General features: G+C 43.2%; 1 protein-coding gene across 2 annotated transcripts in view; it reads left to right on the forward strand.

The window, feature by feature from the left end:
• Positions 1-27,307, forward strand: part of RASSF3 (Ras association domain family member 3) — a 40,253-nt gene that overhangs the window by 3,132 nt on the left and 9,814 nt on the right. Inside the window, exon 1 of one of the 2 annotated variants that reach the window (XM_053255704.1) lies at positions 4,675-4,809. The exons of the other annotated variant lie outside the window; for it this stretch is intronic. The gene's annotated coding sequence lies outside the window, so the exon portion shown is untranslated. Of the gene's footprint in view, positions 1-4,674; positions 4,810-27,307 lie in introns of those variants that run through there. 2 annotated transcript variants of the gene reach the window in all.

The following is a 27,307-nucleotide window of genomic DNA, read 5'->3' on the forward strand; positions in this document are numbered from 1 at the left end:
AGTGGTGATTATTTAGAGGCCATGTTCTCATGGCCATGTTAATTCTGGTTAAATGGAGTTAACCGACATCAGTGTGATAACCTAGGCGTGGTGGAAATCCTGGCTAAATTCTGCAGTGTTAACCAGAATACTACATCCATGATTAGATCTGGGCTAGCTATCCAGCTGAATGCCCTGACCAAGATCCCTTGGTTATGAGAACTGATCTTGGCTACCTGCACTCCACTCATAGATAACTGCACCTGGAGTGGACTGTGCCTGCTGATAATCTAGCTTTCCACCCACAGCCAGAATGCCTATGACTGCACTCTGGCAACACACCACATTATCCGTACATGCAATGCTCACCTGCCCCTGCCCCATTACCCACACTCCCGCCCCTTCAAGCTACAGCACAGCATGCCATATCCAGTAGCCCCACACTCCACTGACGGATGCTGGCAGGGAGACCTGTCTGCTCATGCAACAGAGGCCAGGCCCACTGTCTGTAGGACTGGTGCTGTGAGATGCTGTGTGTGTGATTATGCAACATGGGAACATGCAGAGACGGGGATGGAGAAGGTTACATAAGTGGCCCCTGGACGTCCCTTTGCCAAGGGTACCCTAGGTCTAAAGGGGCTTCCATTTGGGGCTAATGGCTTTGGAATCAGCTTCCTGGGAGCCACCAACCAGAATTGTGTGGGCACTGCACCACAGCAACCCAGCAGCAATAGTGATTGTGTGCTGCAGTTACTGCCAGTCCTGGCTAACCTATGGGGGCAGGACTGTGATTGCGTGAATTCAGCCAGAATGTTAAATGTTCTTAATGAAACTCTTAAGCACTCATAATGAGTGCTGGCTAAACACTCCAATTGGGCTTTTGGGACAACATGGGGAATCACTGTGACTATATGGAAGAGTTTGTTACAGTGTCAATTTGTGCAAAGTTTTGGTCTGGAAATGCTGCGAAGACAGAAATATTTATTTTTATTTATTTACATTTTATATCCTGCTCTTCCTCTAAGGAGCCCGGAGTGGTGTACTACATACTTAGGTTTCTCCTCACAACAACCCTGTGAAGTAGGTTAGGCTGAGAGAGAAGTGACTGGCCCAGAGTCACTCAGCAACTATCAAGGCTGAATGGGGATTTGAACTCTGGTCTCCCCGGTCCTAGTCCAGCACTCTAGCCACTACACCACGCTGGCTCTCTGGTATAATATGGTACAATAAGATTTATTTAGGGATAATAGTGGTACAGAAAAATAAAAAGATTGCTTAGGCAAGGTGAGGAGGCAATAAAATCTTAACTAATAGTATTAACTAGAGTCTCACATAGAGGCGTTTTAGCTTAAGGTCCGAATTGTCAATTAAATACTTGAGAAAAGACCAAGATGTAAAAGAGGAGAGAGAAAGGAGCGAGGAGATTTAAAGGGATAGATGGTTAGTATTACCGGTCCTGATCTGTTGGAGTGTTGGGTGAACTTGCAGGTTGTAATGCGCAGGTAGATTTCCTCGCAGGGGCAAAGTAGAAAGGCAGGAAAGAGAAGAAGCAAATGGCGCAGCGTGACCACTCACGGGCTGAAGAACCAGCATGGTCTAGGTCCGTGTAAGTGTGGGAACAGGGCCCTTTCTCCGTGGGTCCAGGGTAGGTTCTGAGAGTTCTCTGGGTGTTCTGAGTGCTCTTTTATGTCTTTTCCTCCTCCTCCTCCTGACCATGTGTTGGAATTAGAAGTACAAATAGGCAATATCGTGTTTTGGGACAATGCAAAAGTCAGGCACCCTGACTGCAGGGGTTGAAACTCGTGTGTAACAAAGAAGTTCATGTTTGCATGAACCAATCCAGTGGGTATGCTCTTTAAGGAATAAAAGATGGAATGACTGGTCAGGACAGATGTGTGTGGAGTACTGGATGGGTGAACTTAAAAGCTTTATCTGAGAACAGGACATCTTTTCTTGGGAAAGAGAGGGGTCTTCTTTTACTGTTAACGATCCTACCTCTGGGCTCTTGCCAGCTCATTAATGTTGTGATAGGAAGCTGAGGGAGTGCCATGCTTATCTGGGTAGTTGTAGGAGCAATTAGTGAGGCTAATCCCATTGTGAAGGGACTTAGCTATTTCTCTTGTGATGAAGGTCTCTTTGAGCCGGGTCTGCTTGATAGCTTCCTCCTTTTTCAAGACAGGCCATAAGGGTCTCCCTACAGTCGTCTGTTGTTCTGACTTTGGGCAGTGTTGCCCTATGTTTGCTTGTGCCAAGCGACCAAATTGCATAGTTTACCAAATATGGGTATGTGCAGAGTTCACAATCCTGTGAGCTCAGGTATCCAAGAGTTCCAAGCCTGCAACTCACAGAGAGGGGTGCCATTTGCAGCCAGTGTTCTCTCTCATTTTTCCCCATCTGCGTGCGGAATGAGTTTTGTTCTGGGCAGCAGTATCAAGGCAATGTGTGTGCATGTGCATTCAGAGTGGGGCCTTATTGATTCAACCTGAGCGGGATCTAAAATTAACTGAGCAGACATTTTTTTTTAAAAAACTTTGTTAGCTTGTGCACATCTTAGAGGAAACACTGTTTGCAGCCCACCCAAAAGCTGTTTCAGTAAAAATGCAGCCAGTGAAAGAGATTATTAAGGAGGATATGGAGATTGCAGAGAAGCTGAATGAATTCTTTGAGGCTGTTCACACGATCAGTGTGAAGAGCCTCTATAGGGTTTGCGGGGAGAGCGGGCTTAGACAGCTCTCCCCTCAGATAATCACTATTGCAGCCCTAGGCAGCCGGATCAGCTGCCCACACGACTGCCAGCTCCATCACGGAGCCAGCGGGGGCTGCAGGGATCGGGGGCCACGCGGCCACCCAGAAGTTCCATGATGCCCTGCGCAAGTGCATGGGGCATGCTGGAGAGACGGGGCATGCTGCAGCATGCTGGAGGCTGCTTGCAGCCCTCGGCCAGGGGTCTCCTCATGTGTTGCCATGGTGCAGAGCTGTGCCGCAGCAATACACGATTAAAAAAACGGGGTTAGCAGAGCGCTCACTCCGCTAACCTCGTTTAAGGGGAGGGTTATTTAAGCGGGTTACCCGCTCCCTTAGTTTGCTTTCCACTGATCGTGAGAATACCCTCTTTGCATCTGTCTTTATGGCAGAAGATACTGAGCACATAATTAATCAACAGACTTCTCTGTCACGGGATTTGGTGATGACCACCAGCTTGGATGACTTTAAAAGGGACTTAGACAAATTCACGGAGGACAGGTCTATTACTGGTTACTTGTTTTTGATGTCTATGGGCTGCTCAGAAGCAGGATGCCTCTAAATACCAGTTGCAGGGGAACGACAGCAGGAAAGGCAGCACACCTTCATCCTGGTTGTATGCTTTCCAGAGGCATCTGTTGGGCTACTGAGGGAAACAAGATGCTGGACTACATAAGACTTGGGACTGATCAAGGAAGGCTGCTCTTAAGTTACTGAAAGTTTGAAAGCTGTGTGTTCAGCTCTTGTGTAGGCATTGTATTTCTTCTTCTCTGGTTCTTTTATTCAATGAATAGAAGTATGTCTTCACTGTCATTGAATTGGAAAGTTGATTACAAAAGATGCACACTTGTATTTGCTAATTATAATTTTTAATTAAGAAGTTGAGCAACTGTTTTTAGCAGAAATATCTGGCTGCTTGATCCAAGGTATAATGCGGTTGCCCAATGAAGAAGCCATATTTACAGCTTTCAGTGTGTTCAGCACACTAGTGCAAAGTCTGTGTGTGGGTTGGCAGTAGCAAGTGTGGTAAGCTATGATTAATCAATCGTATGACTATCATAGACTGAACTGCAGTGCAAACTGAGTCATTGCCTGCCACCAGGTGAAAAGTACTTGAAAGAATCAGCCTAAATGCTCTCCTTTCTCCAACCTTGCAGCAGTTGCTCAGGCAGAAAACTCAGTTTGGGAATATATTGCTCTTGTTTTGAATACAGTGAATTATTTTCATAATGCTTAAGGGGAGCTGGAGACAGATAATTTTGTATAGACTCCAGTATTTGTGCTTTGGTAAGTGAGTGTTGCTGTAGTCTGTATGCCTCCATTTCTCTTTAGAGAGTATGAGAAGAGTACATCAACACTGAGGTCAGAGGAAGCAGCAAACAGAAATCACTCCACCCATCTGCTAGGACTTTTACAGTGCCCAGCCCATGTTACCCTTGAGGAATTGGCATTGCAAATTGTTGGCATTTCTCAGTCTGGCTATTTTTGAAGTGTGTGTGTGTGTGTTATGTGAGGTACTCTCACCCCACTTGGGGGACCTTTTGAGCACAGTTATAAAACAGGCAGTTTCCTCAGAAAGTCACAACCACGGGTTTGAATCCAAATAAGAAGGTTGCTTTGTTGGATACAAAATGAGAGGCTTTATAATGATACAGAGGGAATTCCCAAGTTACTCGGACACTCTCATGGTTTTTGTGCCCAGGTTCAATGCTTTACCTCTGTTATAGATATGAAAAGTCTGTGATTGACTGAACTGGAGAAGGGGAAGGAAAGTGGTTGTGGGTGATTGATTTCCTGGCGCAAAGGGAAGGAAAGTCAGGTATAGTGGAAGAAATGGCTCCTTTACTTCCTTGGAGGGGCAGCAGCCCATCTTCAATGGAATACAACGCAAAGGCTGAGCCCTGGTCTCTGGGGAAGCAGGAAGTCTCAGCGGGGCTGGCCTATGCAAATCGTGGAAGGCTGATGAGAATCAGGAAATGGAAATCTGAGGAAGGAGACGATTTCCTGTGATATCAGGGGAGGAAGGAGGATGAGCTGGTTTCATGCTGTGAAACTCCTCCTGTGAAACTGGGAAAAGAAGAAAACTATGTGAGTGGGTCCCCCACGAGAAGGAGAGATAACAGGAGATGAATATTCCTTACTGGTGAAACTGACTAGGAGCAAACCCTGCTTCAGGGCTCCCACCCTAGGCTGTTCTGACCCTTACAGAAGCTCACACTCATGAGTTGGCTTTTCTGTGGGCAATGGTACCATGCCTTTCACGTGGGCTTTGGATCCTGATTTAAGACCACTGTCATACAGTGGAATGCTGCTCATGAGCTGGGCTCCTGAGTCTTTTGGAAGCCTCTTGGTCTTGGCCCCAATCCTACGGGACTGGTAGCCCCAGTCTCTAAATGGACTGCTTTTTAATCAGGGAAGGAGTTGGCTGAACCTCCCTGTTGGTGGTGGTAGGGAAAGGTAGATGCAATGGACATTTTGGGAGGAACTCCTAACTTAGCCTGATAGTAACCCTCACACACACAGACAATCCAGAAAGTGGGGATCTGGGAGAGGAGGGGAAGTCCTGGGAGCAGAGGGAGTGACAAAGGGAAAGGGTAGCCTAGTTCCTTAGTGGCACAGGTGCGAAGAAGTGATGGGGAAGCAGAGAGACACAACCTCCAAGGTGGATCCCAGAGATTTTGCAAGTTGGATGGGGTTCTGCAAGCTGTTTTTATAGGTTGAGAGATGCTTTGTGCAGTGAGGGCTATATACTGAAGTGGGGCTTCTCTGGGTTAATGGTTACTTGGGGTAGTGTCTGACAAAGAACAATGGGTTTCGGGGTAGCTAGTCATTACCTGAGGGTCTGATCTCCTGAGAAGGATGTAGGATTGTTGACTTCAGGAATTAGGATGATCCTAGGAATGTGACAGAGCTGCCATCCCTGCAGAGGTGACTAAGTCACTAAGGCAGCAATGTGACTAAGTGAAAGGTGAGCCATGGCTGCCTGGCCCTGGGTCTAAGTCTCCATAGGGAAAGCTCATTTTGGGGTGTCAAGGTGCCCACTATGGGTCTCTATAGGATAGGGAGTAGCTGTGAGGCTTCTTCTTTTGCTAGTCTCCCTTCAGGTCTTCTAGATGCAGTGCTTCCCATTCCTGGACCCATTTGGGGACAGATGGGCCAGAATGTACACTTCCTTAGAAGGGGAAGGGTTGCATGGGGACCCAGTTCTGGCCCTCCTAACATGTATACACATTTTCCCCTCTTTGTTTCAGCTTCAAACGTTATCTAAGAAAGAGTAATGGTCCTCAAGAATTTGGCTGCTTTTTAAATATGATAAACAAAATATTGCCTGACTCCAAATATAAGAAGGCTAAAGTATGCTTGAGGGCCATCCCATATTCCTTTTGTATGAACTTTGAGAAGGCTGCATCTATAAAGATGCCAACAAGGTTAATTCCACTAAATGTTCATGACAAAATAGTATGGGTTACCCATGTAGCATCATACAGTAGATGAATGTAGGAGCAAACTAGCCCAGAGACAGGATATTTAGGCATGAGTTTATTTAAGCAATGGGCCTTTGTGAGATAGCCATGTCTTTATCTCTGAGGATTGACATATTTCCTGAACTGGGAATTTATATCATATATTGTCAACATTGCAGCCTTTCTGGGAGTTGGTTGCAGTGTAAAATGCTTGATTTCTTTTGAGTTTTCAGGACATTGATATTAGAAACCTGAATCCTATATTGTGCCTGCACCCATTTAGCTAATAGCAAATTTTGGCTAAACCAACTGGATGAGGCAGTACTTCCTGTTGGACCAAATTTAAGGGCCTCCAGCTTTACGAAACCTTATTAGTGCAAAAGGGAATTAATCTTACGAAATACTGTACTCGGTATTCACACCTTATTGAAGATGATTAGAAAAAACTGCTGCATAGACGAAAGAATGCTTTTAAACACCTGTCTGTGCAGCAAGTGGTGTTTCCGGTCTTTGTAGAAAAGATAGTGTTACTTGAATGCAGCATTTCCTTTTTCATTGCCTGATGAAGGATTTTATCTGAATACTGTTATGACTGCTCATTAGCTGAATTGTAGAAATTTGTCATTATAGGACACTTGAATTGTTTCAGAACTGTTTGGCAATTGTTACTATCAGTTTTAACATGCTTTTGATGTTGCATTAAACAGTAAATTGCTTTCACAATTGTTTTATTATATATATTTTAGCACAGAATTTTAACCAAAAATATGTCTAGATTATGGCCTGCAAATAAGGGATGAACCAATTGTGTCAGGCTGTGGGGGAGAAAAAATTACAACCGCCCCCCCCCCCCCGCCCGGCATAACAAAACATATAAAGGTGAAGGGACATTGTAGAAATAACATGAAGAAGCGTTGTGGGAAGTCATCCCCTTCCAGTGCAGCCTGTGAAGGTTGTTGCTGTTGTTGTTTCTGTAGTTGGACCAAATAACCTTGCTTCTCAAGGGTTATAGAGTTTACCTGCAGCGGCCATCAGTAACGGCATGCTCCATGCCGCTCTTGGGAGCATGGGGTGACCCCAGAAACCACCTTAGTTTATATAGCCAAATAATTTTCAAAACAACACATTTTTATTATTCAAGCAAACAACAATGGATGAGACTGTTTTGTTGGCTGTAAAACGCAGTAGGACTTTGTACTTGTTGAATTAGGAATAACTGGCATGGTCAGGCAGTGAACAGTAGAAGACTTTAACCACTAATTCCTTCTCAGTCTCCTTCCTAGAGTCATTAACCTCTTCAAACTGTGCTGGTCATAGACCGTAATAAACTTTGAATGAACCTCTTCAAATAAACCTAGACAAAATACAGGTAATTTTAGGATTTGTGGTACACTTGTTAAAGCAGAGTATTGCACTCCCCAAACTAATACGGCTGCTTCACTCAGTGCTGATAATTTTCAGTGAGTCTTAACCGAGTGTGATTTTCAAATTGACCTCCAAATAATCTCATATACAGTATATGGGTTTCAGTTTACTCAAGTAACACTGTTGAATTACAGCAGAATTGCTGTTAGGTCATTTAAATTGGTCTTTCAAGGTTCTGCATCTCTGCCAAAGAAGATTTGCTTGAACTTTATAAACTGCATGAGAATATGTCCCCACCCCACCCCCACATAAAAGCATTAAGCTGCTCAGCTGGTTGTGTGATGTGATTGGCTGACTTTCTATATGAAACAAAAATAGCCTGCAGTTACTACCTTAAATCTACAAAGGGAAACATACTGGATTATTTTGGAACATTTTGCTTAGTGAACTATCATATATAGGCTTTTGTTCCAAAGAGAGTTTTCATTATCGTTATATGTGCCCCACTTCAATTGGTTAAGTGCATGGGTTAATAATAATAATAATAATAAATAATGGAGTACAACCTTGGTTTGTAATTTAAGAATTTAAAAAAACAAACATTGGGTTAAATATCCTGATTTTCCAACTGAAAAAGACCATATATACAATACTTGTGTAAAAATGGGTGGAGTTAATTAGGTTCAGAAAGCTAGCTTTTAACAATTATATATACAGTCAAGAACTCTGGTCTGACTAGTTTTGGCAGAGGACTACTTTGAGAAGGAATGTGGAGATGAAGGCTACAACTTGGGCCCCTGAAGTGCCTGGTCCCATCACTGAAGTTGATGATTCCTGCATAGGTTTCCAGCCTGATGGTGTCTCAAAATCTCAGCATTTAGCGTTTCAGAGGAGAGTAGAGAAGGAGGCAAGTTATACAAAGAGGGGGCCTTATTTCAAACTAAATAAATAGTGTATTTCCTCTATCCGTAGTTGACACGGTCAACCACAGAAAGTTGTTGAAGTGTATAGCTTATCTCCAAGATGAGGCCCACTCAGCCTGATGGACAACTTGCAAGGAAGGAACCAGATTGCAGCCTTCTGGGACATACTTCTGGAGTCAAAAATTACTTCTAGAGGGAGGAAAAAGCAGCAACAATAGCTACTCTCCCGCCCGCACACGGTGTGAGCGCCGCATGGATGTAGTTCCTGTTGTTTACTTCTAACCATGCTTGGAATGTAGGCGCCTATTCGGCGTGTGTGCGCGATTGCATATGGCTATTTAAAACATTGTGATTCCTCTTCTGTGCCTGGCTGCCTTCTGTTGGGGTGGGGAAGAAGGCATGGTGGTCTCGCCCAGTGTCAATGAAAGCCCAGCTGGAGGGAAGAACATCACATAAGGACTTGGCTGGATCAAGCCTAAGGCCTGTCTCATCCAGCATCCTATTTCTCACAGTGGCCCACCAGATGCTTCTGGGAAGCTTGGAAGCACGAGCTGAACGCATGGCTTCTCTCTTGCTGTTGTTTCCCTGCAACTGGTATTCAGAGGTGTCCCACCTTTGAACCTGGAGATAACTTATAGCCATCAAGACTAATAGCCATTGATAGACTACTAAGCTCTTTTGTTTAATTATATACATTCTTCCAGACCAGTTTGTCTCATGGCTTCCTTCTCTTCCTCTTTGGGCTTCAACTAACTCCCTTAAGTGTTTAGAGATCCCCCTCTTTGCTCCTTTATGGGTAGTGTTTCAGTTGTACCTTTTCTGTGTTGCTCCCATTCCATATCCCGTGAGATTAAGGGGGCTTAAGTCAATATGAGGAGATATGTCTACTATCATAGTGACAGAGCTTTTTCCTGCCATAGCATAGCAATCCTCTGTCAACCAGGCAAAATAAGCCAGTGTCTGTGGCAACTGTAGTGAGTCCAGCCACCATTCTGCTCTCTGTACTCCATCTCAAACCAGTATGTGGCGTGGTAGGCTACAACTGACATTTTGCTAGCCCCCAGCTTACATCGATCAGTCCTGTAAGATGTCTTGTTTGCTTATGAGAACACAAGAAGAACATAAGAATTCTGTTGCATTTTTTTGAGACTTTTGTGGGAATCCTTAGGCTTTTTTTAATGTTGCATTTCTTCCAGCTATTGTTCTGTTGCTATTTCAAAGGTTTATTACTCTTTCAGAGTCCATGGTATATCCTAAAATAGCCGTTGCTAGCCTGACTGATGCCAAGTGTTCTTGTGAAGTAGCTAATGGGAATGTCTTTCTTTTTGTTTCCTAGTTTGTAGTCCACAGAGCACTTTGGTAGCTAAATTTGGGGGAGAAGAAATCATATAGGCTCCCCCCCCTTTAAATTCTTGGTGAACAGACAATATCTGGATATGAGAGAGAGAGAGAGAGAGTATTGTTGTTAAAAACAACTTTTCCTAAAAGGCTAAAAGCTCATTGTGAAAGAGAATCATAACAGATCAACAGCTAGGCAGTTGTGTTTCTTCAAAAGCAAAAATGTAAAAGAATTAATGTGGAGAGAGAGGTGTAGGTGTGCTTCATTAATGTGCAGAGAGAGGTGTAGGTGTGCTTTATCCAAACTTGGTGTGAAAAACCTTTTTCCAGCTGTAACGACTTGTTCTGGCCGGGAAGTGGGGTTCATTCAGCCTGGGTTGCGCTGGTGTATTGAGCAAATATCAGAAATTGTAGAGAATATATCAGTCTTACAAAATGGTCTAGCCACCAGTTTATGTTGCCCATTTTACTTTCCTCTCTACCAGGATAGCAGCGTCTCATGTGGTGCATTTAGTTCATAAGCAGGCTGAGATCTTGATAGGGCAGACACCAGTTGTGCAAGGTCTTCATGGGAGATGCAGGGAAAGAACAACACTGGTGAAGCAATAACAAGGAAAGCATATTTGCATGTTGACAAAATATAAAAGCCAAGGTTATGTGAGTAGAAGGTTTGGCTCGGGCTGTAACATCAGATGAAGAAGCAAGTGCACAGGAGAGGCTAGCACTGAAACTCTGGAGAAATGGTATGTAAGCCAGGGCTTGACAAATTCCCAGCACTAGGAAGCTGTGGCATCTAGACTAGGATATTCATTTTGCAGTCCTGTTTTTGCAGTCCTAGTCCTAGACTAGGATATTCATTTTGCAGTCCTTGCAAAAGAGATAGAGAAAAGCCCCCCTCCCCTCAATCATATTTGTCACTAAGTCCAGTAATTTTTTCAAGTGTCATCTGGCTCCTGAATGTTTGGGCTGGCTACTAGATCCAAGGAAAAATTGTCAAGGCCTTATGTAAGGCAAGACATTGATGAGGCAAGATCATATTGAATTAAAAAGAGCATCTGGAGTCACAGAGAAATGTATATGTAGCAAAACAAGAGACTGCAGCCTGGAGTTCTTGAAAAGGACTGGAAGGACACCACAAACGCTGAAACTAGGGCGTGGCTTGAAATTGTGTATAAAAACATATTGTGGCTGTTCCAGGAAGGTACTACATGCTCTTTCTAGCATGTGTCCTTAATTTGGAAAAGTTTATAAGAGGCTTCTAGACTGGGGCAAAAGATTATGCATGCTCATTTTGCATATTTCTGGCTAGGACTGTAACATTTCAAAGCTGCAGGAGAAAAGGTTTTTTCTTCCTTTGGGGGTCTGGGGGTGGGGAGATAAAATCTTGGGGAAAATAAAAATGTATACATTTTCTTATTCAGCAAACGTATTTTAATAATTAAATATAACACATAGTTGTACTTCGGATATTTATGAAATCTAAAATTAAAAACTACTTCCAAAAAATGAGCCTTGACACATGATCATCTAAACCTGAGCATCTGCCATCTGAGCAATGGATTTGGATGAAGAAGGTCACACAAGCAGTAAACCAGATCATAAATAGTCCTCTTCCTCTCTAACCTGGGCTCAAGATCAAGGGACAGTTTCAGGGTTACCCAGTTTTGGACAGCCAGGGCTTGGGGGATTTTCTGTGGTTCACATGTGCATGCAAACTTGGGTTATCTTCCTGTAACAAAAGAAAACAAAACCCTATATGGATTCAACAATGCATGTGAACATTAACAGAGAATCCAAATATCATATACTGATATTTTAATGTAATAATAATAGACATGTGATTAAAAGTGTGAAATTGCATAAGTTGTAATATTACTAGATCAATAAAAATAGGTCTGTATGTTTCAATAAAATTTATACAAAATAATCATTAAAATAGTCTCTATGTCCAACTGAAAAGATTGGCTCCAATAGTTCATTTCAAAGATATCCTATTGCTGATAAAATTGGAGAAGTGCAAGTGGCTATTCCCAAGATGAAGTCTCATGTAATAATTTTGCCAACATCTAATCCTATATTCTCCAGAAAACTGCCACTGAAGAAGACTCGATAGAGTCAAAACTTGTATGGTGAGAATATAGAACTCATCAGATGTTGGCAAAATTATTACATGGGACTTCATCTTGGGAATAGCCACTTGCACTTCTCCACATGGCTTTATTATTGTTACATTAAAATATCAGTATATGATACTTGGATTCTCTGTTAATGCTCACATATATTGTTGGATCCATATAGGGTTTTGCTTTCTTTTAACCTGCCCAGGGCTACTGGGTAACCCTGAAACTGTCCCTTGATCTTAGCCCAGGTTAGAGAAGCAGAAGACCACTTAAGCCCAGGTTTACTGCTTGTGTGACCTCCCTCGTCCAAATCCATTGCTCGGATGGTGCCCCTCGCCCCTCTTCCTCCCAGGCACCACAGAGTCCTGTGGCCAGAGCACATTCCAGGAAGGGCCATGCTGCCCTGTAGAGCAATTGCAATGCTTCCAAGGTGGAAGCATCCCCAACAGGGAGGGCCTGGCACAACCGATATTACTGCTGCAGGCCACACCCACCCACCCAGTACTCACTATCCACTCCTTGGCAGCTTAAAGGACTAGGTACCCTGGGGGTGCACATACGAGGAGAAGGGGCAGTCCCTTGCCACCAGATGGCTCCTGCTGACCGAAAGGGCTTCTGCCAAGGGTGGGAACTAGAAACTCTGTGTGCTGTGTGTGCCCATACAGACGTGTCACAGGACAACTAGCAGGGCAGTTTGGCCACCCTGCTGCATCCATACCCCGCTATGTAGTAGTTTGGTTTTCCCACAGAGGGGACGCTGGTGTCTGTAGCCTCTGACTGGATGGTGGGCTGCCTGTTGGATGACAGGGATTCCGCCCCCCAGCTGCCCCTAACCCAGGAATGGGTGGTTTGGAGCTCTTTTCAACCTCTCTTGCCTCCGGGAGTAAAACTAAAGGGTTAAAGGATGTCCCCGTAGGCTGCACTTATCAGTGTGCTGTGGGGCAGGGCACCTTGAGGTGTGACAGAAATGTCTAAGGATTCTCAGGATGGCAGCAGAGGTCAGGTGACCTTTCTGGCCCACTCATGATCCATGCTGGTTTAGCAGGGGCATGCCTGGAAGAATTTACACGGCTGGGCGGGCTTTGCTGCTTCTGATTCCAGGCATGGCTGGCACTCAGATGCTGATTGCCCGTTGGTTTTGCTAAACCTAAAGGCATCTCTGTCCGTCTGTCCCTCATGAGGTAAAAATGTCGCTGTCCTCCTAACAGGCCTCAAATGATCTTGTATAAGGGCCTATAAACTATTATTATTATTATTATTATTATTACATTTATATCCCGCTCTTCCTCCAAGGAGCCCAGAGCGGTGTACTACATACTTGAGTTTTTCTTTCACAACAACCCTGTGAAGTAGGTTAGGCTGAGAGAGAAGTAACTGGCCCAGAATCACCCAGCTAGTTTTATGGCTGAATGGGGATTTGAACTCGGGTCTCCCTGGTCCTAGTCCAGCCCTCTAACCACTACACCGTGCTGGTTCTATAAACTATGAATATGCAGAGTGTAAAAATGCTGCTGCAAGCTCCCAAAGGTACCAAAATTCATCTAAACAGAAGAAACTCATACTTTTAATAAGAGCTTAGCAAATTTTTGTTTGTTTGTTTGTACATACCACCTGACTCTGGAGCTCCAGGTGGTTCACAAAAACAAACATACTTATGTATAACTGAGTAGTAATACATTTGGACATTGTTTTATTTTGTAACTCTCTAAACTCTTGTTTCATTTTCATACACAGCAAGTATTTAAGAGTCTGTAGTCAGACAAACTTAGCCAACGTTATTTATTAGATGTATATCCCCCCTCCCTGCAGTTAATAATATATTCCCAAAGAGGGCAATTCCAGATTTTGATGGGTCCTCTCTTGGGTCCTCCCCCCACTAGCTGCTGCCAATTGTAGTAGCAATTTCTCTTCCTTCCCACCTGCCATACAAATGGAGAAAGCAGATGTCAACGACTTTGCAGAAGACAACAGTTTTGCAGGTCTTCTGCAAAGCCAGTGTAAAGGTAAGTGGACCCCTCTGCAAAATCCTCTGAGATGTGCAAGACAGGTATGGAGTTGGTAACCACAATAATGGCTGGTAAGCCAAACCAAAATTGTGGATCCTTGCTTCATGGACTACTTGCTGTAGTCAAGTCAAGTAAAAGTTGTGCCATCGAGTTGGCGTCAACTCCTGGTGACTACAGAGCCCTCTAGTTTTCTTTGGTAGAATACAGGAGGGGTTTACCATTGCCATCTCCCACGCAGTGTGAGATGATGCCTTTCAGCATCTTCCTATATTGCCGCTGCCCAATATAGGTGTTTCCCGTAGTCTGCACCTTAAGTGACGCAGTGGGGAAATGCTTGACTAACAAGCAGAAGGTTGCCGGTTCAAATCCCCGCTGGTACTATATCGGGCAGCCGCGATATAGGAAGATGCTGAAAGGCATCATCTCATACTGCATGGGAGGAGGCAATGGTAAACCCCTCCTGTATTCTACCAAAGAAAACCACAAGGCACTGTGGGCGCCAGGAGTCAAAATTGACTTGACGGCACACTTTGCCTGGGAAACATACCAGTGGGGATTCGATCTAACAATCCCTTGTTCCCTAGGAAAGTTACTTCCCCGCTGCACCATTCAACCAGTAATATTTGAATGATCAATTGACCATCGTTATTAATTTAGATATAATCCATGGAGCACTGTTGTATAAGTAGACTGGAGTAAAAGAATTGTTCAGAATAGAGAAAAAGGTTGAGAAATACACTGCAGGATTTTTTCTTCTTTTTTAAAGAGTGGTCCTCAGTGCCTTCCCATTTTATGGGCAGTTGGATAACTGCTGCTCTTTTTATAGGCTAGTTTGGAAGTTACTGCTTTCACAGTTTGAATTTCTGTACCTCTCAAAACTTAATTGTTGTGAGCTGCCCCAAGCAGTATTGTACTGGAGGGGCGGTATATAAATATTTAATAATAATAATAACAACAACAACCTTGAAGAGCACCTCAACACCATAGAGACCCTGAAAGAGACCTTGAAGAGCACCTCAACACCATAGGGGCCACAGAAATCACCATCAGCCAATTACAAAAAGCAGCTTTACTGGGAACAGCCTATATTTTGCGACGATATGTATAATAACCAACAGTATTGATGATAAAATTCAGCCATCCCAGGTCCTTGGGAAGGACTCGATGTCTGGATAAAACAAACCAGTCAATAACACCTGTCTGACTGTGTAAACAAGAAATAATAATAATAATAATGCATTGTAATAAGGAACAGACCATATTAATATTAAAATAGCACATCTTTAATATTGTACTGCAGTACAAGCTTTTACTTCAGACTCTACTTCATTTGTCAAAGTGATGTCTCTAGTTTTGTATATTAGAAGATCAAGATCTAAAAATAGTACAGTACTTGCCATTAGTAATTAAGGATTACAGAAAATAATCTTACTTGAACCTACATGTAGAGGGCAAGTTCAGTTTCCAAATAAGATATGAATTACTCGCATCGGGAGTAAAGCTGTGGGCTTGCATAGAAAAAGTAGTATCACATTGATGTGTGTGTTTGTATTTTGTCTTTAAGTTTGCAATTGCATAGATTGATTAAAAACAGCTAATTTACTATGAAAGGCTATTGCCTTTGTTGTTAACAGACTGGAGTTTTGTTAGCAGTAATGCATATCTTTTTGTTCAAAAGGGTTTCTGGATTTTTGCCAGGATGGTGTTGATCTACAAGACACATATAGCATGAATTGATGCCTAAAGGTTCAAACAAACTTGCTGAAATGTAGAATGATCTCTCTGTTGTAGTGAAAAGCTCACAGAAAAATAACTTCGCATATTCACTGTTTGGTGTAAATAATAACACCCTGCCCCCCCCCCGGGTTTACATATTTCCATCTGAATTATCAACAGTACTTTCATGTATTTATTTTTACACTTATATCCCACTCTTCCTCCAAGGAGCCCAGCTGTGTACATGGTTATGTCTATCCTCACAACAACCCTGTGAAGTAGGTTAGGTTGAGAGTACATAACTAGCCCAGAGTCACCCAGAGAGCTTCATGTCTGAATGGGGGTTTGAACCTGGGTCTTCCAGGTCCGAGTCCAACACTCTAACTAACCACTGTTCAGTGCTGGCATAGAACACATAATTTTGTTTTATCTTGGCAGAATGACATTAGGTTAGATTTTATCTATGACCCATCCACCCAGTATTGTGTATGTGCTTTTTTAAAAAGCTGTGTTTACTGAATGCTCTAATATTATATAGTGTAACAAACGGAATATGTTCAATTGCACAAAATATAATTTAACCTGTGGAATTGCTCAGGTATCAGTAGAGCAAGAGGTATGTTGTATTTACCAGTTCCATCTGTTCTGGAAAGCATAATTAAAGCCTACATTATTCATCATCCCACTTTTCCTCCAAGGGGCCCAGAGCGATGTACATGGTTTTGTCTGTCCTCACAACAACCCTGTGAGGTAGATTATACTGGTTAGATTTGATCTGTGATCCCCCCTACTGTATTGTGTATGTGTGTTTTTAGCTGTGTTTGCTGAATACTCTAATATTATATAGTATAACAAACTGAATATATTCTACTGCACAAAATATAATTTTACCTATGGAATTGCTCAAGTATCCATAGAGCAAGTAATAAATTGTATTTACCAGTTCCATCTGTTCTGGAAAGCAGAACTTTATTCATCATCCAAAATTATTGATGTCTTTTTAAAGTAAAGTTGTGCTGTCGAGTCGATGTCGACTCCTGGCGACCACAGAGCCCTGTGGTTGTTTTTGGTAGAATACAGGAGGGGTTTACCATTGGCTTTCAGCATCTTCCTGTATTGCTGCTGCCCGATATAGGTGTTTCCATAGTCTGGGAAACATACTAGCGGGGATTTGAACCAGCACCCTCTGGCTTGTTGGTCAAGTCATTTCCATTACACCATTGGATGGCTGATGTCTTTTTACTAGGTCTTAAAATATTGAAAAATTATTAGCCTTTAATGGTCCTACTGGTTGCATATTACAGGGGAAAAAAGGTTATATTTTTAATCCCCTCTTTACTAATTTGGAATGTTATAGTTGCTTCTCCCTCCTTCCCTTGATTTAAATCAAAATTTAATCTTATTTCCTAACAGAAAAGCTAGCATTTTTCAGCGATGGGTTCTAATCTGTCTTTCCCCTGACACACTAGTTTTCTATGTAGAGAGAGTTTTGTTTTGTTTTTAATGAGGGGGAATGATCTCCTAACTGAGGTCTGAAGTAGTACAACCCTTTGAGTTTGAATTGTGGAATTATCAGATTGCTGATAAATGAAATGTGTGCTTTTCATTCCTGTCAAAGCTTTTAAAAAATTGTATCTTAATTCTCAAAGGCACTTATAGAATACTTCCTGTTGCTATAACTGTGTTGTACTTATTCATGTGAGGGGGCTGGGGAAGTAAGGAAAAAATATTATAGTTTGAATTTAGAGTGGTGAACTTCAGCTACTTGAGAACTGCACAGGAGAAACCTGATAGATATAGTATTACTGTCTAGTATTAGATAATGTTGTTTGTACTAGTTCAGACCTGCCCCAGATCAGTGTTGTAAGAATCCCTACAGCCTAATCCAGAACAGTTGCCAGAACGGCTGTGATAAAAAGATAATGGCTTAAAACACCTTATGTTAATAAGGTTTCAACAAAAGCGCCGAGGGATTTTAAGCTTGGTGTTAACCCTGTGTGTACACTGCAGATACCTGATTCAAAAGACATGTAGCATGTCAGTCAGAAAGAGTTCACACATGTAAATAAATATCCATGTCCCCCATCAAAATACACACTATGGCTGTGAAAGGATTAGACCCCAAGTGCAATGTAATTTGAAGGCAAATGTGGTTGGTTTTATATCTCTGCAGTCTTCTTCCCTAATCCTTAGAGTGTTATATGCAAGTGTGTGTAGCAAGAGAAGCCCTCAGTTTTTGGTGAGACAATATCTTGTGTGGGCTGCGGTGCCATCAATATGCTGATGACACCCAGCTCTACCTTTTAAGTCAGCAGACACCAGAGAGGCAGTAGATGCTCTGAACTGGGCTTTGAAGGCTGTTCTGGATGGGGGGCAAACAAGCTGAAACTTAGTCCAGATAAGGCGGAAGTGCTCTGGGTTGGTAAAATTGATAATCGGTGTGGTGAGGTAAATCTGGTCTTGGACGGGGGTCATACTCCCTCTGAAGGACAGAGTCCACAGCTTGGGGGTGTTTCTGGACCCGACACTGTCACTGGAGACACAGGTGGCGGTGGTGTGCAGAGGTGCTTTTTACCAGGTATGACTGGTACGCCAGCTGCAACCCTACTTGGAGAAGTTGGACCTGACCTCAGTCACTCATGCTTTGGTAACATCTAGATTGGATTATGGCAATGCACTCTGCACAGGGTTGCCCTTGAAGATGGTTCGGAAGCTTCAGCTGGTCCAGAAAAGAATGCTGCTGCAAAGATGCTCTGGGTGCAAGTCACTTCATGAGTATCACATCCATCCTGCAGCAGCTTAATTGGTTACCAGTAAGTTTACAGGCTAGATTCAAGGTGCTGGTATTGACCTTTAAAGCTCTACACGGCTTGGGGCCTGGGTACCTGTCAGACAGTATTTGCCCATATGAACCTGCTAGGGTCCTCTGCTCGGCATAGGCCTTACTCATGGCCCCACCACTTACAGAGATCCAGTTGGTAGGGATTAGAGACAGGGTCTTTTTGGTTTTTTTAAAAAAGTAATTTAAAATATGGTTTCAGCTTTGTCTTTTAATGTTATTAATATTAATGTTATTTTACATTATATCTATCTTATTAATGTTGTGAATTGCCCCGAGCAGTAAATATAAATATAAATATAAATATAAATATAAATATTTATAGCCCACTGGGGGTGGGCGGGCTATACATATTTCTAAATAAATAAATGTTTGAAGTAATTGGCAACAAAGGCTGAACTTCTCTTGAAATAGTTGGATAGACAACATCAGTCAAATTTTATTGGTCCATTGACAATGTCAGTATATTAGTATATTGTCAAACACATTTTTCTGCTTAGTACTGAGGCTTGGATGCAGTTGCCCTTGGTCTCGCAGTTAGGATGGTAGAAAGGAAAGTTGGAACTCATGTTATTGAACTGAATTTCTTAATACTGTCTATTTTCTTGGGTTAAATAACTTACTTTTGTTTGCTTAATTTTACAAAGTTGTCATTGGCTTCCCACGCTGTCTGGAGCAAAGCTGCCTGTGTCGTACAGGCTTGCATTTTAGACTTATAATCAGGCAATTTCTGCAGTAGTTTATAAAGGGAAATAGGCCTGGGGAAAAGTATCGCTGTATCATCAGGCCATATATAGAGTCTTCAGCAGTGCAGGAGAAGGTTGACTTTAGTGTCCTACACTTACATTTGATTCTACACTGAACCTAATGTGTGGAGGTGGAGCTGAAGCATATTAGCTAGTCTTCCTTCTGCCCCCCCTCCCTTGCCTATTGGGTGAGAATAGTGTTTCTTTAAATAGTGTTTCAAAAACAGATGTACACATATAATATACAAAATAAAATATTCCTTATAAATTCACAAATTAATCATCAAATTTATACATGCTACAACAACATGGAATTTCTACATGCATACAACTGTATGTGTGTGAAGAGACACAACTCTCAGTTTTGCCACAACATATGGGGATGGGAGCAAATACCTTTGTGGAGAACCTTGTAGGACTTTTGAGTGAGGTTATAAAACAGGCAGTCTTCTCAGAAAGCCACAACCACAGGTTTAAACTTCAATTAAAATAAATTGTTTTCTTGAGTACAAAGTTTACTATGGGGTTAATGAAGGGATTCCCACATTACACAGAGACTCAGGTTGTACATGTGTCCGGGCTTCATGTATTACCTCTGCTGTGTCTGGTTAATGAATGTTTGTTGCTACAGGGGAGGGGGAGGGAAGCGATGGTAAGTGGTCTGCTCTGTGGGAAAGGAGTCTGGAAAGGAGATGGACAGTGTCTGCGCAAGAACCGGGGAGGACCAGGAGCAGGGGAGTGAAGATACTGGGAAAACCTGGGGCGGGATGGGGGAGAGAAAATGGTAAAAGAACCATTGGAAGGACCAAGGAAAGTCACTGAGAGAAACGAAGTGGGGGAAGTGAGAGAAGCTGGTAAAAGAACTGGCAGAGGAGAAGGGAGCAGCGAAGAGAGAACACCCAGAGAAACCTGGGGAGAGAAAGAAGGAAGAACCAGTAAAAGAACTGGTGGAGGAAGAAGGGGCTGAGCAGAGCAAACACTTGGAAAAACTGGGAGGTGGGACAAGGATTGGAACCAGCAAAAGATCTGGTGGAAGAGAAGAGCCAGGGCTGAAGAGGGAGCGTGGGAAGTCAGAAAAAGAAGAGAAAAGTGACCTTTTACTGTGGAAGGAGTGCTGGGCAGCCAACTCTACAGTGAAGGGGAGATTGAGGGGCTGGGCTATGCAAATCCCAGGAGACTGCTGGAAACTAGGAAGTAAAGCTGGAGAGAGGAGTGGTTCCCCTCAGGGAGGAGAGCTGGTCTTGTGGTAGCAAGCATGAATTGTCCCCTTTGTTAAGCAGGGTCTGCCCTGCTTTGCATTTGAATGGGAGACATGTGTGATCACTGTAAGATATTCCCTTTAGGGGATGTGGCCGCTCTGGGAAGAGCATCTGCATGCTTACATGCAGCAGGTTCCAAGTTCCCTCCCTGACATCTCCAAGATAGGGCTGAGAGAGACTTCTGCCCGCAACCTTGGAGAAGCTGCTGCCAGTCTGTGTAGACAATACTGAGCTAGATGGACCGATGGTCTGACTTGGTATAAGGTAGCTTCCTATGTTCCTATGTTTCCCGTGCTGCCGGGGGCCCATGGTGAGAGGAAGACAACTGTTTTGAAGCTGATTTTGTTTTATTGTGAGGAAAGGGAGGAGAGTATGCTAGCAGGATCGCCTATATTGAAAGAGACACCCCACAGATGACCCTGGCTGGAAAAAATGGCTGGGAATTATTCAGCTTCTGGACTTTGCCCTAGGCTACTTGTGGGAGAGTACACTCTGGAGTATGTACTCTTCATAGATCGCCTCGAACACCACCGATGTTGCTTATGTCTGAGCATAGTGGTCCATGGCCCTGATCCTATGAGATCGGTAATCTCCAGTGTCTTCCATGGCTACCTTTTTAACCAGGGGAGAAGTTGACCACCCTCCCCACTTTCATTGGTAGAAGATAGACTAACATAATTTCCTAGCCTAATCTGATGGTACCACAAGCACTTAGACACAAACACACAGGGAAACAAAGGGGGAACTGGGGAGAGAAGTGAAAATTCCAGGGAGCAGAGGAAAGAGGGGGAGGCTCCCTGTATTAACTGTCTGATGTGGAGGAAGGGTGAGCCCAGGTCCTCAGTGGAGAAAATGGAGTGCAGTCCTCAACAGAGTGCAGTGGTGGGGAAGCAGAGGGTCACAATCTCCAGAACGCATCCCAGAGTCTGTGTGGTTTGTGGGACTTTTAGCTGGCTATCTTTATAGGTGAACAGATGCTTTGTGTACTAGTGCTCTTTTGGGTTAATGGTTACAAAGGGTGGTTGATGGCTGGGTTTATGGTTACCAAAAATATGGGATTTCCTTGGTATGGAGGTAGTGTGTTGACTCGAGGGATAATGGCTTGTTGATTTTAGGGATTTGGTTGATTTAAGAGGCATAACTTAGCAGTGTGAGTGCCAAGGTCAGGAGTGCAACAACTTGAGTGAGTGAAGGTGGAGTAATAGCTGCCTTGCCCTGGGGTCTCAAGAGTGCTGAAGTTTCCATAGGGCAAAGCTCTTTTTAGGGTGTTAGAGTGCGTGGTTTGGGCTAAAAAGCAGGGGGCTGCAGCTGCGCTCCCTCCTCAGCTTGTGTCCCTGTGCTGCTTCTAGTCTACGCCTGGACTTTCCTTTGGGGAGGCAGGACCAGACTGCGCACTGCACCGCTTTAGGAGCACAAGGAGGGCCTCCTAACACCCTCCATGCAGTGGGTCTTAGAACCAAGCATGAATCTAAGGCTAATATGTTGGCTTAACATAAGGCAGCTGTTCCATGCTAACTCCAGCAGTTAATGTAATGTTGAATTGCGTGGCTTCATGTGTCTTTTGTTCTGAGATGGAGAAATGGATGACCAGTGTCCAGTTTGTTTCATATGTTACAGTTTTTATACATGGAGATGAATTCATCTAACTTGTAGATAAATGAACAGAAAAGCTGTGTGGATTCATTTGCAATGTGATGTGCTTCCATGGGCTTCTGTGAGTTTCCTGAGAACTTAAATTTAATTTTTTCAGGCAAAAGCTTCACTCTTCTGGTTGCAGCGAAAAGTTTGAAAATATGGTGGTAGTGTGTTTGTAAGATTGAGCAATCGTTTTAAATTGTTTAAAACAAAAGAATTTTTAAAAAATATATAATTAAATGTTTTTTGACATTTTGTATTTTACAAACATCTTTCCCAGCCCACTCACCTCCACCCTGCCCCCGAGCCCAACCTTCCCTTCCTGATTCCGCGCTGGTTGTGGGGAGATGAGAAAAGAAAGGAGAGATGAAGAGAATTATTTTATACAGGTGGACCTTGTTATCTGTGGTGATTTTGTTTTCAGCTGAAGCCCTGGATAACGAGGTATTGAGGTAATGGGAATCCGGGGATTACGTTCCTTGATGGGGGGGGGAAGGGTTAAAAAGGCTGAAAACTGAAGAAATAATTGAAATAAAGTGCTGTACTGTGCTCTGTTGGTTTCCAGCTGTCCAGCAATGCCCCTCCCGCCCCCCGCTGCAATTCCACCATTTCTCCTGCAGAAAATCATGGGGATTTTTTTTTCTTTTTCAAAAAAGAGCCACAAAATGGTGGCCAGAAATTACCTTGGAGGTCATTTCTGGCCACCTAGGAACTGTAGATACACAGTTTTAAATCCTTTTATTTACCGCATATACCAACCAAGCTTGGGTGTCAATTGTCCGTCTGCAGTTACACAGAACCATGGATGTCGGGACCGCAAGTAACAAGGTGCAGCTGTATTTGAAGCCACATCCTAATTTTGAGGAGCTATTGAGTAAAATGAAGTGAGCATACCAAGTCAGATGAATGGAATACTCAGCTGATGAGATAAGATTTGTCACACTCTCCCTAACATGCTAGGAATGGTGTGCTAAAAATGGAACATGCTCAAGGTACAGAGTCAAAGATTCATGGCCTGCAGAGAGAATGTGATTAGTGTGCTCTAATTACAGCCATCATTAGTTCAAACTTGTTTAATAAAGCTAAAAGTACAATCAAATAGAATCCTGGATTAGGTGGATCATAGTCTGATCCAGAAATGCTAATCTTGTTGGACAATCCTATGCATATTTACTCAGAAGTATCCCACTATGTTCAATGAGACTTGACTCCAAGTAAGTGTACATAGCATTGCACTATTTCTTATGTTAATTTTGTGCATGTAGCCTCTTAAATCAGTATCTTGGTTGCTGGCAATTAATTTGAATAAAATGCAGAATTGTAGTTGTCTTAACCATAAAGAAAAGTAGGAAAACATAAAGTAAAGCTCATGATTCATATCCTTGAAGAAAAATAAAATCTAATTTGAGAAAATACCATGTTTTAAACCAGTCATATATTGATCTGATTGTTTTTTAAGTTGTAGCTGGAGATATTCTGCTTATAACTTTTAAAATGCTGATAAATAGTTACCATTTTATAGACTCTTGTTGTGGTCCCACTTGACGCATAATATTTTCCACATGTCTTGATGGTGAGCTTCTTACTTTAAAATCTTAATTTTGATTTAAGGAAAGGTGGAGCAGCAACATTTCCTTGTGACTTCCTATGGCTGCTTAAAAAAGAAGAAAGTGTTGGAACCTTGAGTTATAAAATCAGCACACAATATTCCATGTACTCTTAAGAACAAAGCCACTCTCTCTGTGTTTCCTGATGGCCTCTTTCCGGAGCTAATAGAATAATTTGTTTGTTTACAACCTGATTCAGGGCTTATGTCCAAAGCAGACGTTTGTATGTGGGGTGTTTTGCTTTCATTGCAGTTTTAAGAGCAGTCTTATTCAAAAGTGTAAATCAAATGTAACCTATTACTGCTTTATAGAATCCTCTCTTAAACAGTGCAGGTATTACAGCATCTATTATACATTCCAGCTGATTTCACTGAAAGCTGCTTGTGATTTTCTGTTCATAATAATTAGTATAGCCTTTTGTATCCAGCATAGTTGGTGCCAGAGCATGCAATAGGCATGGAGAAGTCATTATTGGGAATCAGGATCCCACCTAGATGAGGCCACAAGCCACACTGATTTCAGCATGGGAAGAGTTCATTATCTGTGCTTTGACCAATTTAGGATAATGGCTGGCTGTTCAACCCATTTGTATTTTTCAGGAGCTAAGCCATAAATTAAAATTTTGTACAATGCTAATGACAGCTAGTTACAATTGCATACAGAAAACAATGTTTTGTTTACATTTTTTCTCGATCTGATCATACTGCTTGATTGAGGTGAATGTGAATTTTTCAGAACAATTAGAGAAAGCTTTGAGCCTCAAAAGAGTAGATAACTTTGCTTAGGGGAGTTCCTTCTCATTTTCATGAGCTGAGAGGGTTGTTTTTTGTTGTTTTTGTTTTTCTAAATAGTTCTTTCCAGGAACATGAGAGCAGATCCTGCTCAGAGTAGAGATATTTCTGAGTAATTAAAAACAATCAAGGAGAATAATTCATTGCTAATTCCTGAAGGCTTCTGCTTTTATACTCCAATGTGAAGTTTAGCACAAGTTTCAGATTCCACTTTGAACCCCAGGCTAGAAAATCACAGGCTAGCAGGTCTCTCAGAGAAGCCAACTATTAGTCCAGTTTCAAGAGCCACATCACCTACAGAACCTTTACTTGTGAAACAGTTTGCATTCAGCCAAAATGGAATGGTTTTCACCTTGAAATGTTTCAGTGACATTACCTTGGATCTGGATCAGGGGTACATAGGAAACTGCCATATACTGAGTCAGACCATTGGTCTATCTAGCTCAGTATTGTCTTCACAGACTGGCAGCGGCTTCTCCAAGGTTGCAGGCAGGAATCTCTCTCAGTCCTATCTTGGAGAAGCCAGGAAGGGAACTTGAAACCTTCTGCTCTTCCCAGAGCGGCTTCATCCCCTGAGGGGAATATCTTGCAGTGCTCACACATCAAGTCTCCCATTCCTATGCAACCAGGGCAGACCCTGCTTAGCTATGGGGACAAGTCATGCTTGCTACCACAAGACCAGCTCTCCTCTCCTTAAACTCAAATGCCCCAGTAGGCTAAAACCAATCATGAGTTGGTGTGTGGGGGCCGAGGTCGATCAGCACATTAATTATTACATTAAAATTAATTATTAAAATTTTTTAATGAAAGCAAGGGGAAAGAGGGATGAGGGGTGGTGTCAGTGGGCTCTGGCCCAAGGGCCGGATCAGCAAGGTGGGTAGTGGGCATGTGGTCTCAAGTGGCCAACTGCATTGAACCATTGCTGCTGGTCAGTAAGTCAGGCCAAGAGCTCTTCATGGCTTCTGCTGTTGCTTCAGGACATTCCTTCCTTCGGGCCAGCAAAAAAGTCCTCGCAACCCCTGTTACAAAACTATAGCAGACTTGGTTGTGCTGGCCTGGTCTGGATGATCCTTATAGAAACTGACAGCTTGCTTGCTCGTGCGCGTTCTCTCCCTCCCTCCCTCCCTCTCTCTCTCTCTCTCACACACACTCACTCACTCTCTCTCTCTCTCACACACACACTCTCACACTCTCTCTCTCTCACACACACTCACTCACTCTCTCTCTCTCTCACACACACACTCTCACACTCTCTCTCTCTCACACACACACACTCTCTCTCTCACACACACACACTCTCTTTCTTTCTCTCTCTCACACACTCACACACACACTCTCTCTCTCACACACACACTCTCTCTCTCTCACACACACTCTCTCTCACTCACACACACACTCTCACACACTCTCTCTCTCACTCACACACACACTCACACTCTCTCTCTCTCACACACACACACACTCTCTCTCACACACACACTCTCTCTCTCTCTCTCACACACACTCTCTCTCTCTCTCTCTCTCTCTCTCTCTCACACACACACACACTCTCTCTCTCTCTCTCTCTCTCTCTCTCACACACACACACACACACACACACACACACACACAGCCCTTAACCTATTTTCCTATATTTATTTCTCGCTTTTCTCCCAGGAACATCATCTGAGGACCTTGGTAGATCTACTCCACCTATGTGGCCCTTGTAAATACATCCTGTTCTTCCTCTACTTGCCTTTTCACCCATCCCCTGCTCCCCTCCCACCTGTTGCCATGCTGTTCCTTGTGTGTGGAGCAGCCCCCATCTTTGCCTACCAAGCCACATACTTCTCCTCAAAACCAGTCCTGGACTACTGTGGCTCCACTCTCACTGCATGGAACTGATGCAGAAGGAAGCTGGAGGAGTACCATGTTGCTGCTCTATTAAGTTGTCTGTCTGTCTGTAGCTCTTGTTCTCTCTGCTTCCAGAGAGGTGTGGGGAACTGAGACAAGATATTTGGACAGCCAGTTAATGATAACCCTATTTGGCAATGACACCTACAATATATTTGTTTACCACACAACTTCCCAATTCTCTTTGCAGCTGTTTCTTTCTGGATGGCCAAAAACTAAGTGGATCTGCTGTCTGTGGCTTTGCAAACAGTATGTTCTCTTGTTAGAAATGTTTCTGAGCAGCCAGGGTAGTCAAATGGAATAGGTAGGCCTCGAGAGAAAGGCTTGCCCAAAGCCAGTTAGTACTCCAAACTGCAGCTGGGTGTAGCAGGAAATTTGGGTGCTTTTGCAAGTTGTTGTGGATACCACCCTGCGCTGCCAGGAAAAAGTGGAAGGATCAGTGGTGAGGTTGAGAATACAAAATGTGATGGTGGGGGAATGTGATAGGGGGAAATGTGATGAGCGGGTGGGGGTGGGGGTGGGATGTTTAACCTTTTTGCTTTGGGCACTCCTTCAAAGAGAATAGAATACCAACCAGAGAGGTGTGCCACAGAGATTATTTTCTTGTATACCAAGTTTCAAGATCAGGGCTGCAAAACCTTGGCCCTCCAGCTGTTGGACTACAATCCCCATCTTCCCAAGCCACAGTGGGCAATATTTAGGGATGATGGGAGTTGCAGTCCAGCAACGGCTGGCGGGCCAAAGTACTGTAGTTCAGCCCTGTTCAAGGTACTCTGAACAAGCACTCCCCCCCCCCCCCGCAAAAAAGTGTGTGAAGGTATGCTCTGGACTGCTTTATTTTATTTAAAATGGGTATGTAACCTGCTGTGCCTCTTGCTGTAAAT

This window comes from Hemicordylus capensis, chromosome 5 (genome assembly GCF_027244095.1).
Source record: "Hemicordylus capensis ecotype Gifberg chromosome 5, rHemCap1.1.pri, whole genome shotgun sequence".
In the NCBI taxonomy this organism is placed as follows: Eukaryota; Metazoa; Chordata; class Lepidosauria; order Squamata; family Cordylidae; genus Hemicordylus; species Hemicordylus capensis.